The sequence below is a fragment of the Megascapheus bottae genome, chromosome 31 (assembly GCF_031878675.1).
Source record: "Megascapheus bottae isolate mThoBot1 chromosome 31, mThoBot2.hap1, whole genome shotgun sequence".
In the NCBI taxonomy this organism is placed as follows: domain Eukaryota; kingdom Metazoa; phylum Chordata; class Mammalia; order Rodentia; family Geomyidae; genus Megascapheus; species Megascapheus bottae.
In genome coordinates, this window is record NC_143539.1 from 134,117 (window position 1) to 147,208 (window position 13,092).

Here is a 13,092-nt window from a genome sequence, read left to right on the forward strand (position 1 = left end):
CACACTCTCAGTTCATCTTGTCTGGATCTACCCCAGGACACAAGCTAACTTCATCTAGTCTGGATCTACCTCAGGACACACTCTCAGTTGATCTTGTCTGGATCTACCTCAGAGACACATTCTTGAGTTCATCTTCTCTGGATCTACCTCAGGGAACACTCGCAGTTCATCTTGTATGGATCTACCTCAGTACACAGTCTGGAATTCATCTTGTCTGGATTTACCACAGGGCACACTCTCAGTTCATCTTGTCTGGGGTTACCTCAGGGCACAATCTCGGTTCATCTTGTCTGGATCTACCTCAGGACACACTCTGGAATTCATCCTGTCTGGAGTTACCCCAGGACACACTCTCAGTTCATCTTGTCTGGATCTACCTCAGGACACACTCTCAGTTCGTCTTGTCGGGATCTACCTCAGGACACACTCTCAGTTCATCTTGTCTGGAGTTACCTCAGGACACACTCTCAGTTCATCTTGTCTGGATCTACCTCAGGACACCCTCTCAGTTCATCTTGTCTGGATCTATCTCAGGACACTCTCTTGAGGTCATCTTGTCTGGATCTACATCAGGACACACTCTCAGTTCATCTAGTCTGGATTTACCTCAGGACACACTCTCAGTTCATCTTGTCTGGATCTACCTCAGGACACACTCTCAGTGCATCTTGTCTGGATCTACCTCAGGACACACTCTCAGTGTATCTTGTCTGGATCTACCTCAGGACACACTGTCAGTTCATCTAGCCTGGATCTACCTCAGGACACACTCTCAGTTCATCTTGTCTGGATCTATCTCAGGATATACTCTTCAGGTCATCTAGTCTGGATCTACCTCAGGATACACTGTCAGTTCATCTAGTCTGGATCTACCCAGGACACACTCTCAGTTCATCCTGTCTGGATCTACCTCAGGACACACTCTCAGTTCATCTTGTCTGGAGTTACCTCAGGGCACACTCTCAGTTCATCTTGTCTGGATCTACCTCAGGACACACTCTCAGTTCATCTTGTCTGGAGTTACCTCAGGGCACACTCTCAGTTCATCCTGTCTGGATCTACCTCAGGACACACTCTCAGTTCATCTTGTCTGGATCTACCTCAGGACACACTCAGTTCAACTAGCCTGGATCTACCTCAGGACACACTCTCAGTTCATCTTGTCTGGATCTATCTCAGGATATACTCTTCAGGTCATCTACTCTGGATCTACCTCAGGACACACTGTCAGTTCATCTAGTCTGGATCTACCTCAGGACACACTCTCAGTTCATCTTGTCTGGAGTTACCTCAGGACACACTCTCAGTTCATCTTGTCTGGAGTTACCTCAGGGCACACTCTCAGTTCATCTTGTCTGGATCTACCTCAGGACACACTCTCAGTTCATCTTGTCTGGATCTACCTCAGGACACACTCTCAGTTCATCTTGTCTGGAGTTACCTCAGGGCACACTCTCAGTTCATCCTGTCTGGATCTACCTCAGGACACACTCTCAGTTTATCTTGTCTGGAGTTACCTCAGGACACACTCTCAGTTCATCTTGTCTGGAGTTACCTCAGGACACACTCTCAGTTCATCTTGTCTGGAGTTACCTCAGTACACACTCTCAGTTCATCTTGTCTGGATCTACCTCAGGACACACTCTCAGTTCATCCTGTCTGGATCTTCCTGAGGACACACTCTCAGTTCATCTTGTCTGGATCTACCTCAGGACACACTCTCAGTTCATCTTGTCTGGAGTTACCTCAGGGAACACTCTCAGTTCATCTTATGTGGAGTTACCTCAGGGCACAGTCTCAGTTCATCTGGTCTGGAGCTACCTCAGGGCACACTCTCACTTCATCTTGTCTGGAGTTACCTCAGGACACACTCTCAGTTCATCCTGTCTGGATCTTCCTGAGGACACACTCTCAGTTCATCTTGTCTGGATCTACCCCAGGACACAAGCTAAGTTCATCTAGTCTGGATCTACCTCAGGACACACTCTCAGTTCATCTTGTCTGGAGTTACCTCAGGACACACTCTCAGTTCATCCTGTCTGGATCTTCCTGAGGACACACTCTCAGTTCATCTTGTCTGGATCTACCCCAGGACACAAGCTAAGTTCATCTAGTCTGGATCTACCTCAGGACACACTCTCAGTTGATCTTGTCTGGATCTAACTCAGGACACACTCTCAGTTCGTCTTGTCTGGATCTACCTCAGGACACACTCTCAATTCATCTTGTCTGGATCTACCTCTGGACACACTCTCCAGGTCATCTAGTCTGGATCTACCTCAGGACACACTCGCAGTTCATCTTGTCTGGATCTACCTCAGGACCCACTCTTAGTTCGTCTTGTCTGGATCTATCTCAGGACACACCCTCAGTTCCTCTTGTCTGGATCTACCTCAGGACACACTGTCAGGTCATCTAGTCTGGATCTACCTTAGGACACACTCTCAGTTCATCTAGTCTGGATCTACCTCAGGACACACTCTCAGTTCATCTTGTCTGGAGCTACCTCAGGACACACTCTCAGTTCATCTTGTCTGGAGCTACCTCAGGACACACTCTCGACTCATCTTGTCTGGATCTACCTCAGGACACAACCTCAGTTCATCTAGTCTGGAGCTACCTCAGGACACACTCTCAGTTCATCTTCTAGATCTACCTCAGGACACACTCTTGAGGTCATCTTGTCTGGAGCTACCTCAGGGCACACTCTCAGTTCATCTAGTCTGGATCTATCTCAGGACACACTCTCAGTTCATCTAGTCTGGATCTACCTCAGGACACACTCTCAGTTCATCTTGTCTGGATCTATCTCAGGACACACCCTTGAGGTCATCTTGTCTGGATCTCCCTAGGACACACTCTCAGTTCATCTAGTCTGGATCTACCCCAGGACACACTCTTAGTTCATCTTTTCTGGATCTACCTCAGGACACACTCTCAGTTCATCTAGTCTGGATCTACCTCAGGACACACTTTCAGTTCATCTAGTTTGGATCTATCTCAGGACCCTCTCGAGTTCATCTTGTCAGGATCTACCTCAGGGAACACTCTCAGTTTATCTTGTCTGGATCTACCTCAGGACACACTCTCAGTTCATCTTGTCTGGATCTACCTCAGGACACACTCTCAGTGCATCTTGATCTACCTCAGGACACACTCTCAGTTCATCCTGTCTGGATCTACCTCAGGACACACTCTCAGTTCGTCTTGTCTGGATCTACCTCAGGACACACTCTCAGTTCATCTTGATCTACCTCAGAACACACTCTCAGTTCATCCTGTCTGGATCTACCTCAGGACACACTCTCAGTTCATCCTGTCTGGATCTACCTCAGGACACACTTTCAGTTCATCTAGTTTGGATCTATCTCAGGACCCTCTGGAGTTCATCTTGTCAGGATCTACCTCAGGGAACACTCTCAGTTTATCTTGTCTGGATCTACCTCAGGACACACTCTCAGTTCATCTTGTCTGGATCTACCTCAGGACACACTCTCAGTTCATCTTGATCTACCTCAGGACACACTCTCAGTTCATCCTGTCTGGATCTACCTCAGGACACACTCTCAGTTCGTCTTGTCTGGATCTACCTCAGGACACACTCTCAGTTCATCATGTCTGGATCTACCTCAGAACACACTCCCAGTTCATCATGTCTGGATCTACCTCAGGAAACACTCCCAGTTCATCTTGTCTGGATCTACCTCAGGACACACTCTCAGTTCATCTTGTCTGGATCTACCTCAGGACACACTGTCAGTTCAACTAGCCTGGATCTACCTCAGGACACACTCTCAGTTCATCTTGTCTGGATCTATCTCAGGATATACTCTTCAGGTCATCTACTCTGGATCTACCTCAGGACACACTGTCAGTTCATCTAGTCTGGATCTACCTCAGGACACACTCTCAGTTCATCTTGTCTGGAGTTACCTCAGGACACACTCTCAGTTCATCTTGTCTGGAGTTACCTCAGGGCACACTCTCAGTTCATCTTGTCTGGATCTACCTCAGGATACACTCTCAGTTGATCTTGTCTGGATCTACCTCAGGACACACTCTCAGTTCATCTTGTCTGGAGTTACCTCAGGGCACACTCTCAGTTCATCCTGTCTGGATCTACCTCAGGACACACTCTCAGTTTATCTTGTCTGGAGTTACCTCAGGACACACTCTCAGTTCATCTTGTCTGGAGTTACCTCAGGGAACACTCTCAGTTCATCTTGTCTGGATCTACCTCAGGACACACTCTCAGTTCATCCTGTCTGGATCTTCCTGAGGACACACTCTCAGTTCATCTTGTCTGGATCTACCTCAGGACACACTCTCAGTTCATCTAGTCTGGATCTACCTCAGGACACACTCTCAGTTCATCTTGTCTGGAGTTACCTCAGGACACACTCTCAGTTCATCTTGTCTGGATCTACCTCAGGACACACTCTCAGTTCATCCTGTCTGGATCTTCCTGAGGACACACTCTCAGTTCATCTTGTCTGGATCTACCTCAGGACACACTCTCAGTTCATCTTGTCTGGAGTTACCTCAGGGAACACTCTCAGTTCATCTTATGTGGAGTTACCTCAGGGCACAGTCTCAGTTCATCTGGTCTGGAGCTACCTCAGGGCACACTCTCACTTCATCTTGTCTGGAGTTACCTCAGGACACACTCTCAGTTCATCCTGTCTGGATCTTCCTGAGGACACACTCTCAGTTCATCTTGTCTGGATCTACCCCAGGACACAAGCTAAGTTCATCTAGTCTGGATCTACCTCAGGACACACTCTCAGTTCATCTTGTCTGGAGTTACCTCAGGACACACTCTCAGTTCATCCTGTCTGGATCTTCCTGAGGACACACTCTCAGTTCATCTTGTCTGGATCTACCCCAGGACACAAGCTAAGTTCATCTAGTCTGGATCTACCTCAGGACACACTCTCAGTTGATCTTGTCTGGATCTAACTCAGGACACACTCTCAGTTCGTCTTGTCTGGATCTACCTCAGGACACACTCTCAATTCATCTTGTCTGGATCTACCTCTGGACACACTCTCCAGGTCATCTAGTCTGGATCTACCTCAGGACACACTCGCAGTTCATCTTGTCTGGATCTACCTCAGGACACACTCTTAGTTCGTCTTGTCTGGATCTATCTCAGGACACACCCTCAGTTCCTCTTGTCTGGATCTACCTCAGGACACACTGTCAGGTCATCTAGTCTGGATCTACCTTAGGACACACTCTCAGTTCATCTAGTCTGGATCTACCTCAGGACACACTCTCAGTTCATCTTGTCTGGAGCTACCTCAGGACACACTCTCAGTTCATCTTGTCTGGAGCTACCTCAGGACACACTCTCGACTCATCTTGTCTGGATCTACCTCAGGACACAACCTCAGTTCATCTAGTCTGGAGCTACCTCAGGACACACTCTCAGTTCATCTTCTAGATCTACCTCAGGACACACTCTTGAGGTCATCTTGTCTGGAGCTACCTCAGGGCACACTCTCAGTTCATCTAGTCTGGATCTATCTCAGGACACACTCTCAGTTCATCTAGTCTGGATCTACCTCAGGACACACTCTCAGTTCATCTTGTCTGGATCTATCTCAGGACACACCCTTGAGGTCATCTTGTCTGGATCTCCCTAGGACACACTCTCAGTTCATCTAGTCTGGATCTACCCCAGGACACACTCTTAGTTCATCTTTTCTGGATCTACCTCAGGACACACTCTCAGTTCATCTAGTCTGGATCTACCTCAGGACACACTTTCAGTTCATCTAGTTTGGATCTATCTCAGGACCCTCTCGAGTTCATCTTGTCAGGATCTACCTCAGGGAACACTCTCAGTTTATCTTGTCTGGATCTACCTCAGGACACACTCTCAGTTCATCTTGTCTGGATCTACCTCAGGACACACTCTCAGTTCATCTTGATCTACCTCAGGACACACTCTCAGTTCATCCTGTCTGGATCTACCTCAGGACACACTCTCAGTTCGTCTTGTCTGGATCTACCTCAGGACACACTCTCAGTTCATCATGTCTGGATCTACCTCAGAACACACTCCCAGTTCATCATGTCTGGATCTACCTCAGGAAACACTCCCAGTTCAACTTGTCTGGAGCTACTCAGGACACACTCTCAGTTCATCTTGTCTGGATCTACCTCAGGACACATTCTCAGTTCATCTTTTCTGGAGCTACCTCAGGACACACTCTCAGTTCATCTTGTCTGGAGTTACCTCAGGACACACTCTCAGTTCATCTTGTCTGGATCTACCTCAGGACACACTCTCAGTTCATCTTGTCTGGATCTACCTCAGGACACACTCTCAGTTCATCTTGTCTGGATCTATTTCAGTATACACTCCTGAGGTCATCTTGTCTAGAGTTATCTCAGGACACACTCTCAGTTCATCTTGTCTGGATGTATCTCAGGATACACTCTCGAGTTCATCTTGTCTGGATCTACCTCAGGACACACTCTCAGTTCATCTTGTCTGGAGTTACCTCAGGGAACACTCTCAGTTCATCTTATGTGGAGTTACCTCAGGGCACAGTCTCAGTTCATCTTGTCTGGATCTACCTCAGGACACACTCTCAGTTCATCTTGTCTGGATCTACCCCAGGACACACTCTCAGTTCATCTTGTCTGGATGTACCTCAAGACACACTCTGGAATTCATCTTGTCTGGATCTCCCTAGGACACACTCTCAGTTCATCTAGTCTGGATCTACCCCAGGACACACTCTAGGTTCATCTTGTCTGGAGCTACCTCAGGACACACTCTCAGTTCATCTTGTCTGGATCTACCTCAGGACACACTCTCAGTTGATCTTGTCTGGATCTACCTCAGGACACACTCTCAGTTCATCTTGTCTGGATCTACCCCAGGACACAAGCTAAGTTCATCTAGTCTGGATCTACCTCAGGACACACTCTCAGTTGATCTTGTCTGGATCTACCTCAGGGACACATTCTCGAGTTCATCTTGTCTGGATCTACCTTAGGACACACTCTCAGTTCGTCTTGTCTGGATCTACCTCAGGACACACTCTCAAGTCATCTTGTCTGGATCTACCTCTGGAGACACTCTCCAGGTCATCTAGTCTGGATCTACCTTAGGATACACTCTCAGTTCATCTAGTCTGGATTTACCTCAGGACACACTCTCAGTTCGTCTTGTCTGGATCTACCTCAGGACACACTCTCAGTTGATCTTGTCTGGATCTACCTCAGAACACACTCTCAGTTCGTCTTGTCTGGATCTACCTCAGGACACACTCTCAATTCATCTTGTCTGGATCTACCTCTGGACACACTCTCCAGGTCATCTAGTCTGGATCTACCTTAGGATACACTCTCAGTTCATCTAGTCTGGATTTACCTCAGGACACACTCTCAGTTCGTCTTGTCTGGATCTACCTCAGGATACACTCTCAGTTCATCTTGTCTGGATCTACCCCAGGACACACTCTCAGTTCATCTTGTCTGGATGTACCTCAAGACACACTCTGGAATTCATCTTGTCTGGATCTCCCTAGGACACACTCTCAGTTCATCTAGTCTGGATCTACCCCAGGACACACTCTAGGTTCATCTTGTCTGGAGCTACCTCAGGACACACTCTCAGTTCATCTTGTCCGGATCTACCTCAGGACACACTCTCAGTTGATCTTGTCTGGATCTACCTCAGGACACACTCTCAGTTCATCTTGTCTGGATCTACCCCAGGACACAAGCTAAGTTCATCTAGTCTGGATCTACCTCAGGACACACTCTCAGTTGATCTTGTCTGGATCTACCTCAGGGACACATTCTCGAGTTCATCTAGTCTGGATTTACCTCAGGACACACTCTCAGTTCGTCTTGTCTGGATCTACCTCAGTGTTGGGGCCTAGCCTCCATCTCTGAAGCCTGATTCTGGCTCAGCTGCAATTAAAGGGCTTTGTCCAGGCATTTGGTCTTTTGCATACCTCTCTTAAGGCTGTGTACGTGACTCGATTGAACCCCCCGCAGTTTCGCGGGTCTCGCAGCAGCTCAAGTCTCGCGCGCTTTCCTGCACCTGTCCTGCCCACTACCTGAAAGCCCCACCCAGACCCTTAGTGGTAGCACAGGGGCCCTCTTCCTATTGGCTAGCTTCCCAGTGCCCACCTTCTCCTACCCTAACAGTATGTAACTAATTGTCTGACGCAAAAAAGGAGGAGAGCATCAGAGAGAACGAGAGATCAGCAGAGATCAGCAGAGAGATCTGATGCGCTTTCATGGTTAACACTGCTTCTGACTCAGCGTGGTTTTTTCTTCCCCGGTGATTGGGGGAGGGCTGGGTCTTCGACACTTACCATCTCGCTCGGCTCCCGGGGGACTACAGGCTGGCCCTGTGTGTCCCTCCCCGTTCCTGTGTTGCTGCCCCAGAGAGGAGGGGAGCAACAGCTGGTGCCCCGTGTGAGGATACTGCCGCCCGTGTGAGGGCTCCACGTGCTCGAGAAACTCACCGCCGACGAGCTAATCGGACTGCGGGTAAGTGTACTCCCATCAAATATGGGAAAGAACCTTTCTAAGAATGACCCTTCCCTCGACTCTCTTAAGCTCTTCTTTAAAAGTCGAGGGTTAGAGATTTTAGCTGCACAGACATGTAAAGTTTGGGATACTTTAGTTAAAATCGCCCTGTGGCTGCCAACTAGCAACTTGGTAGACTGGAATACTTGGGACAAAATTGAGCATCTAATCAGAAAAGCCCAGATAAATCTAGGGGAGATTCCTTCAGGAGGAGTTTATTCAGTCTTAAAGTCTAGTTTTTCTCCTCAACCTTCCAACCAGAGGGCTGAGTCCCCTGGGGACACAGTTAACAAAGAGAGGCCAGATGCCTCCCTTACTCCCTGCGGAGATGCTAATCTCTCATTGCCTACTGAAAGGCCAAGTTCCCCTCAGGGAGATGAGAAGGAGCCACCCTTTACCCCTCCCCCATCAAACCCAGGCCATGAGCCCTCAGTAGTCTCACAGGAGGGTCCAGGCCTAGTGGGCTGCTCAGTTAGTTTCCCAACCCCCACAGCGCCAGGGCTCCATCCACCCTCAGTAGTCTCACAGGAGGGTCTGGGCCTGCCAGGGCTCCATTCACCAGACAGGCATGGTGCTTCTGAGGTCCACAAGATATTGCAGCCTTTGAGTGGAAGTGTGTCAGAAAGGCCGGAGAGCGTGACCCCAACAGACAGTGTCACTAGTGAGGCACCATTTGAACCTGGCCCGGAGTCCTGCCAGCTATTCCTGGTTAATATTGACCCGGGTGGTAACCGCCCTGCAACCGGGTATCCCTGGGAGCCTGGCGACCTTAAGGAACTCAAAAAGGCTGTCTTAGAAGTTGGCCCTAATGCTCCTTGGACGGAAGCCATCCTCCAAGGCCTTGCTAATCAACCATGTACTGCAGCCGATTGGATGGCTCTAGCCAAAGCAGGTCTTCCAGGCCCGCTTTTCATTAAGTGGTGTGCCCTGTATAAAGAAGAATGCCGCCAACAGGCGGAGAGGAACCAACACGTGCAACCTGTAATCCCCATTACTTTGGGGATGCTTGCAGGGACCTCTGATCAGTACTCAACGGAGATCCAGCAGGCCGCCATCCCCCCTCCCTATCAGGATCAGATTACAGCTTTGGGCCTAGTCGCCTGGAGAAAACTGGAGGAGGGTCCCCCTGAGTCTCCGATAGCAGAAATTAACCAAAGACCAGTAGAGGACCTGTCTACTTTTGTTGATAGAGTTGAGAAAAGCATAAAAAGGAAGTCTCTAAGCCCTTGGAACTCCCCAGTATTTGTGATTAAAAAGCCTAATGGCAAGTGGAGACTACTCCAAGATTTGAGAAAAATAAATGAGAGGATGGAACTTTTTGGGACCCCCCAAAGGGGGATGCCCTGGATACCTGCCATTCTTAATGACCAATATCTCATAGTCATAGACATCAAAGACTGTTTTTTCTCTATTCCTCTCCACCCGGAAGATACTGAGAAGTTTGCCTTCTCCCTTCCTTCATTAAATTATAAGGGCCCTGATTTACGTTTTGAATGGACAGTTCTACCTCAAGGTATGGCCAATAGTCCTCCTATATGTCAGGACTATATGTCTAGAGTCTTATCCCCTCCTAACGAGGAGACAGGCTCACTTTTCTATGTATATATGGATGATATCATTATAGGAAGCCCGGACACTCAGCATTTAGATTGTCTTTTTAATAAATGTCTCCAACTGTTAAAAGTTAATGGCTTCCAAATTGCCCCAGAAAAAATCCAAAAGGTACCCCCCTTTAAAATCCTGGGATCTGTCCTAACACTGGATGTTGTGTCTCCTTTAAAACCCCAATTATCTATCCAAAATACTTACACCTTGCCCCAACTTCAAAAACTTCTTGGTGAAATTAATTGGAGACCATGGATCCCCATAACCACTGCAACCCTCACACCTCTTTTTGATCTCTTAAAGGGTCTTGATCTGACCTCCATAGTAACGTTGTCAGCTGATCATAAAGAGGTTCTAAATAAAATTCAATTAGCTATTGATGAAGCAACCTTAAAGAGGTATGATCCTGCTATGCCCCTAACGCTCTATGTCCTATCAGGACAGACCCTTTTTACTGCCCTTTTAGGCCAGGAAGGGGAACCTCTTCACTGGATTCATCTGTCAGTTGGAGGAACACCTAGAGTTTACTCCATGACTGACCAGATGGCAGATTGCATTGTCAAAGGACGAGACTTATCCACTCGTCTTTTTGGGAGTGAACCCCACTCTCTTATTGTCCCTTTTAGGATTAATTATTTCTCTTGGCTACAAAGAAATAATGCTAGACTTGCGATAGCCATGGAAGGCTTTCCAGGTAAAGTGGATTGTCATTATGGTCCCCATAAATGGATGCGCTCCTTTAGTCAGCTGGAGTGGCGACCTCCAAAACTTTTTCTAGGTGAAGCTGATCCCTCCTTCCCCACCGTATTCACGGATGGAGGCAAGAAGGGGGCTTCTGTTGTTATTTTCCCCCCAGGTAAAGGCAATTCTTCTCCTGCAGTGACCCTGTCTCATGAAATACAGGGCTCAGCGCAGTTTAAGGAACTTTATGCGGTGGTCTTAGCTCTATATGAGGTTACTGGTCTTCTTAACCTATTCTCAGATAGCCTGTATGTGGTCAATTTGTTACCTAACCTCGTAGAAGCTCATATTAAACTTGATAGCAATCCCATCACTCCTTTGATGATTCAAGCTACAAATCTGCTCAAACAAAGGATTGCTCCTATGTTTATTCAACATCTGAGGGGACATCAAAGCCTTCCAAGTGTTTTGACCAAAGGCAATGCCCTCGCTGACCAGTTAGCCTCTAATCCTGAATGTTACACTTTACAGGAGGCTATCTCTTTCCATCGGCTCACGCATGCCAACTGGAGGGGACTACACCACCGATTTCCCCAAGTCGCTATTAAAGACCTAAAAAAGATTATTAGGACCTGCAAGTCGTGTCACCCTTTCTTACAGGTTCCACCGCTCCAAATGGGTGGTGTCAACTCTCGAGGCCTTAGGCCTAATAATCTGTGGCAAACGGATGTTACACATTTTCCCTTTTTTGGAAAACTTAAATACATTTTTTTAACAATAGACACCTTTTCCCATGCCTGTTGGGCTACAGCCCATTCCGGGGAGAGAGCTAAACATGCTATCAGTCATTTTCTTCAATGTTTTGCTACTCTCGGATTGCCAGACCAAATAAAAACCGATAATGGTCCATGTTTTGTAAGCAAGTCTCTTGATGACTTCTTTAAACAATGGCAAATTACCCATACTACTGGCATCCCTCATAATCCCAGAGGACAAGCAATAGTAGAAAGATATAACCATGTCCTTAAATCTCAATTAATAAAACAAAAAAGGGGGAATACACTCCCCCCCCATGATCAGCTAAAGATGGCTTTGTTTACTCTCAATATTTTAAATTTTGCCAAAGGGGAACATCTCTCACCCTTCCAGAAACATTGGACAACTTCTATTCCCTATCGAACTGTCTATGTCCGGTGGAAGGACCCCCTTAATGGGGAGTGGAGGGGCCCTGACCCCCTCATTACAGCTGGAAGAGGATTTGGTTGTGTTTTCCCCACTGATGAAACAAAGCCAATTTGGGTCCCTACAAGGGATCTTAAATATTGTCCCCAAATATGGAGGGACCCCAATAATACTGATGAACACCCAGAAGGCTCTCTGCCTCCTGAGGATATCTCTCTCTCTCTTCTTTTTCAGAATAAATAATGGACCTTACAGTGCTGATCCTGTTTCTTCTTGGAGTCAAGATACCCATCATCAACATCCTCTGGACCGGACTGCACAGATGGCTACCCTATGTCCTTCCTTGGCCCTATACTCCTCTTCTTCTTACTCTTAACTTTTGGGCCCTGTGTTATCAATAAGGTTACAATTCATTCAAAGCAGGATAGAATCCATTCAGTTGATGAACGAATCCACTCAATTGATGAACGTACAGGTGCATTACCAGAGGCTTGCTACCAATGCCAATAACTCCTATGACCAAGGAGAGCCCAATGACGAGGAAGGATCCCTTGACTCCCCTTAGATGTCTCCCCGAGAGCCAATGACGGGTAAGATCTCTGGAGCGGGGACAACCTAAGACAGGCCCGGGGGTGATCTGTACTGTGGGACAGAAGGCCGCAGAGCGCTCAATGACGGGTAAGATCCCCTGAAGGGGACGACCTAAGACAGGGGTTTTGCGCGCTTGTCCCCCCCTGTTCTAATAAACAAAAAAGGGGGAATTGTTGGGGCCTAGCCTCCATCTCTGAAGCCTGATTCTGGCTCAGCTGCAATTAAAGGGCTTTGTCCAGGCATTTGGTCTTTTGCATACCTCTCTTAAGGCTGTGTACGTGACTCGATTGAACCCCCCGCAGTTTCGCGGGTCTCGCAGCAGCTCAAGTCTCGCGCGCTTTCCTGCACCTGTCCTGCCCACTACCTGAAAGCCCCACCCAGACCCTTAGTGGTAGCACAGGGGCCCTCTTCCTATTGGCTAGCTTCCCAGTGCCCACCTTCTCCTACCCTAACAGTATGTAACTAATTGTC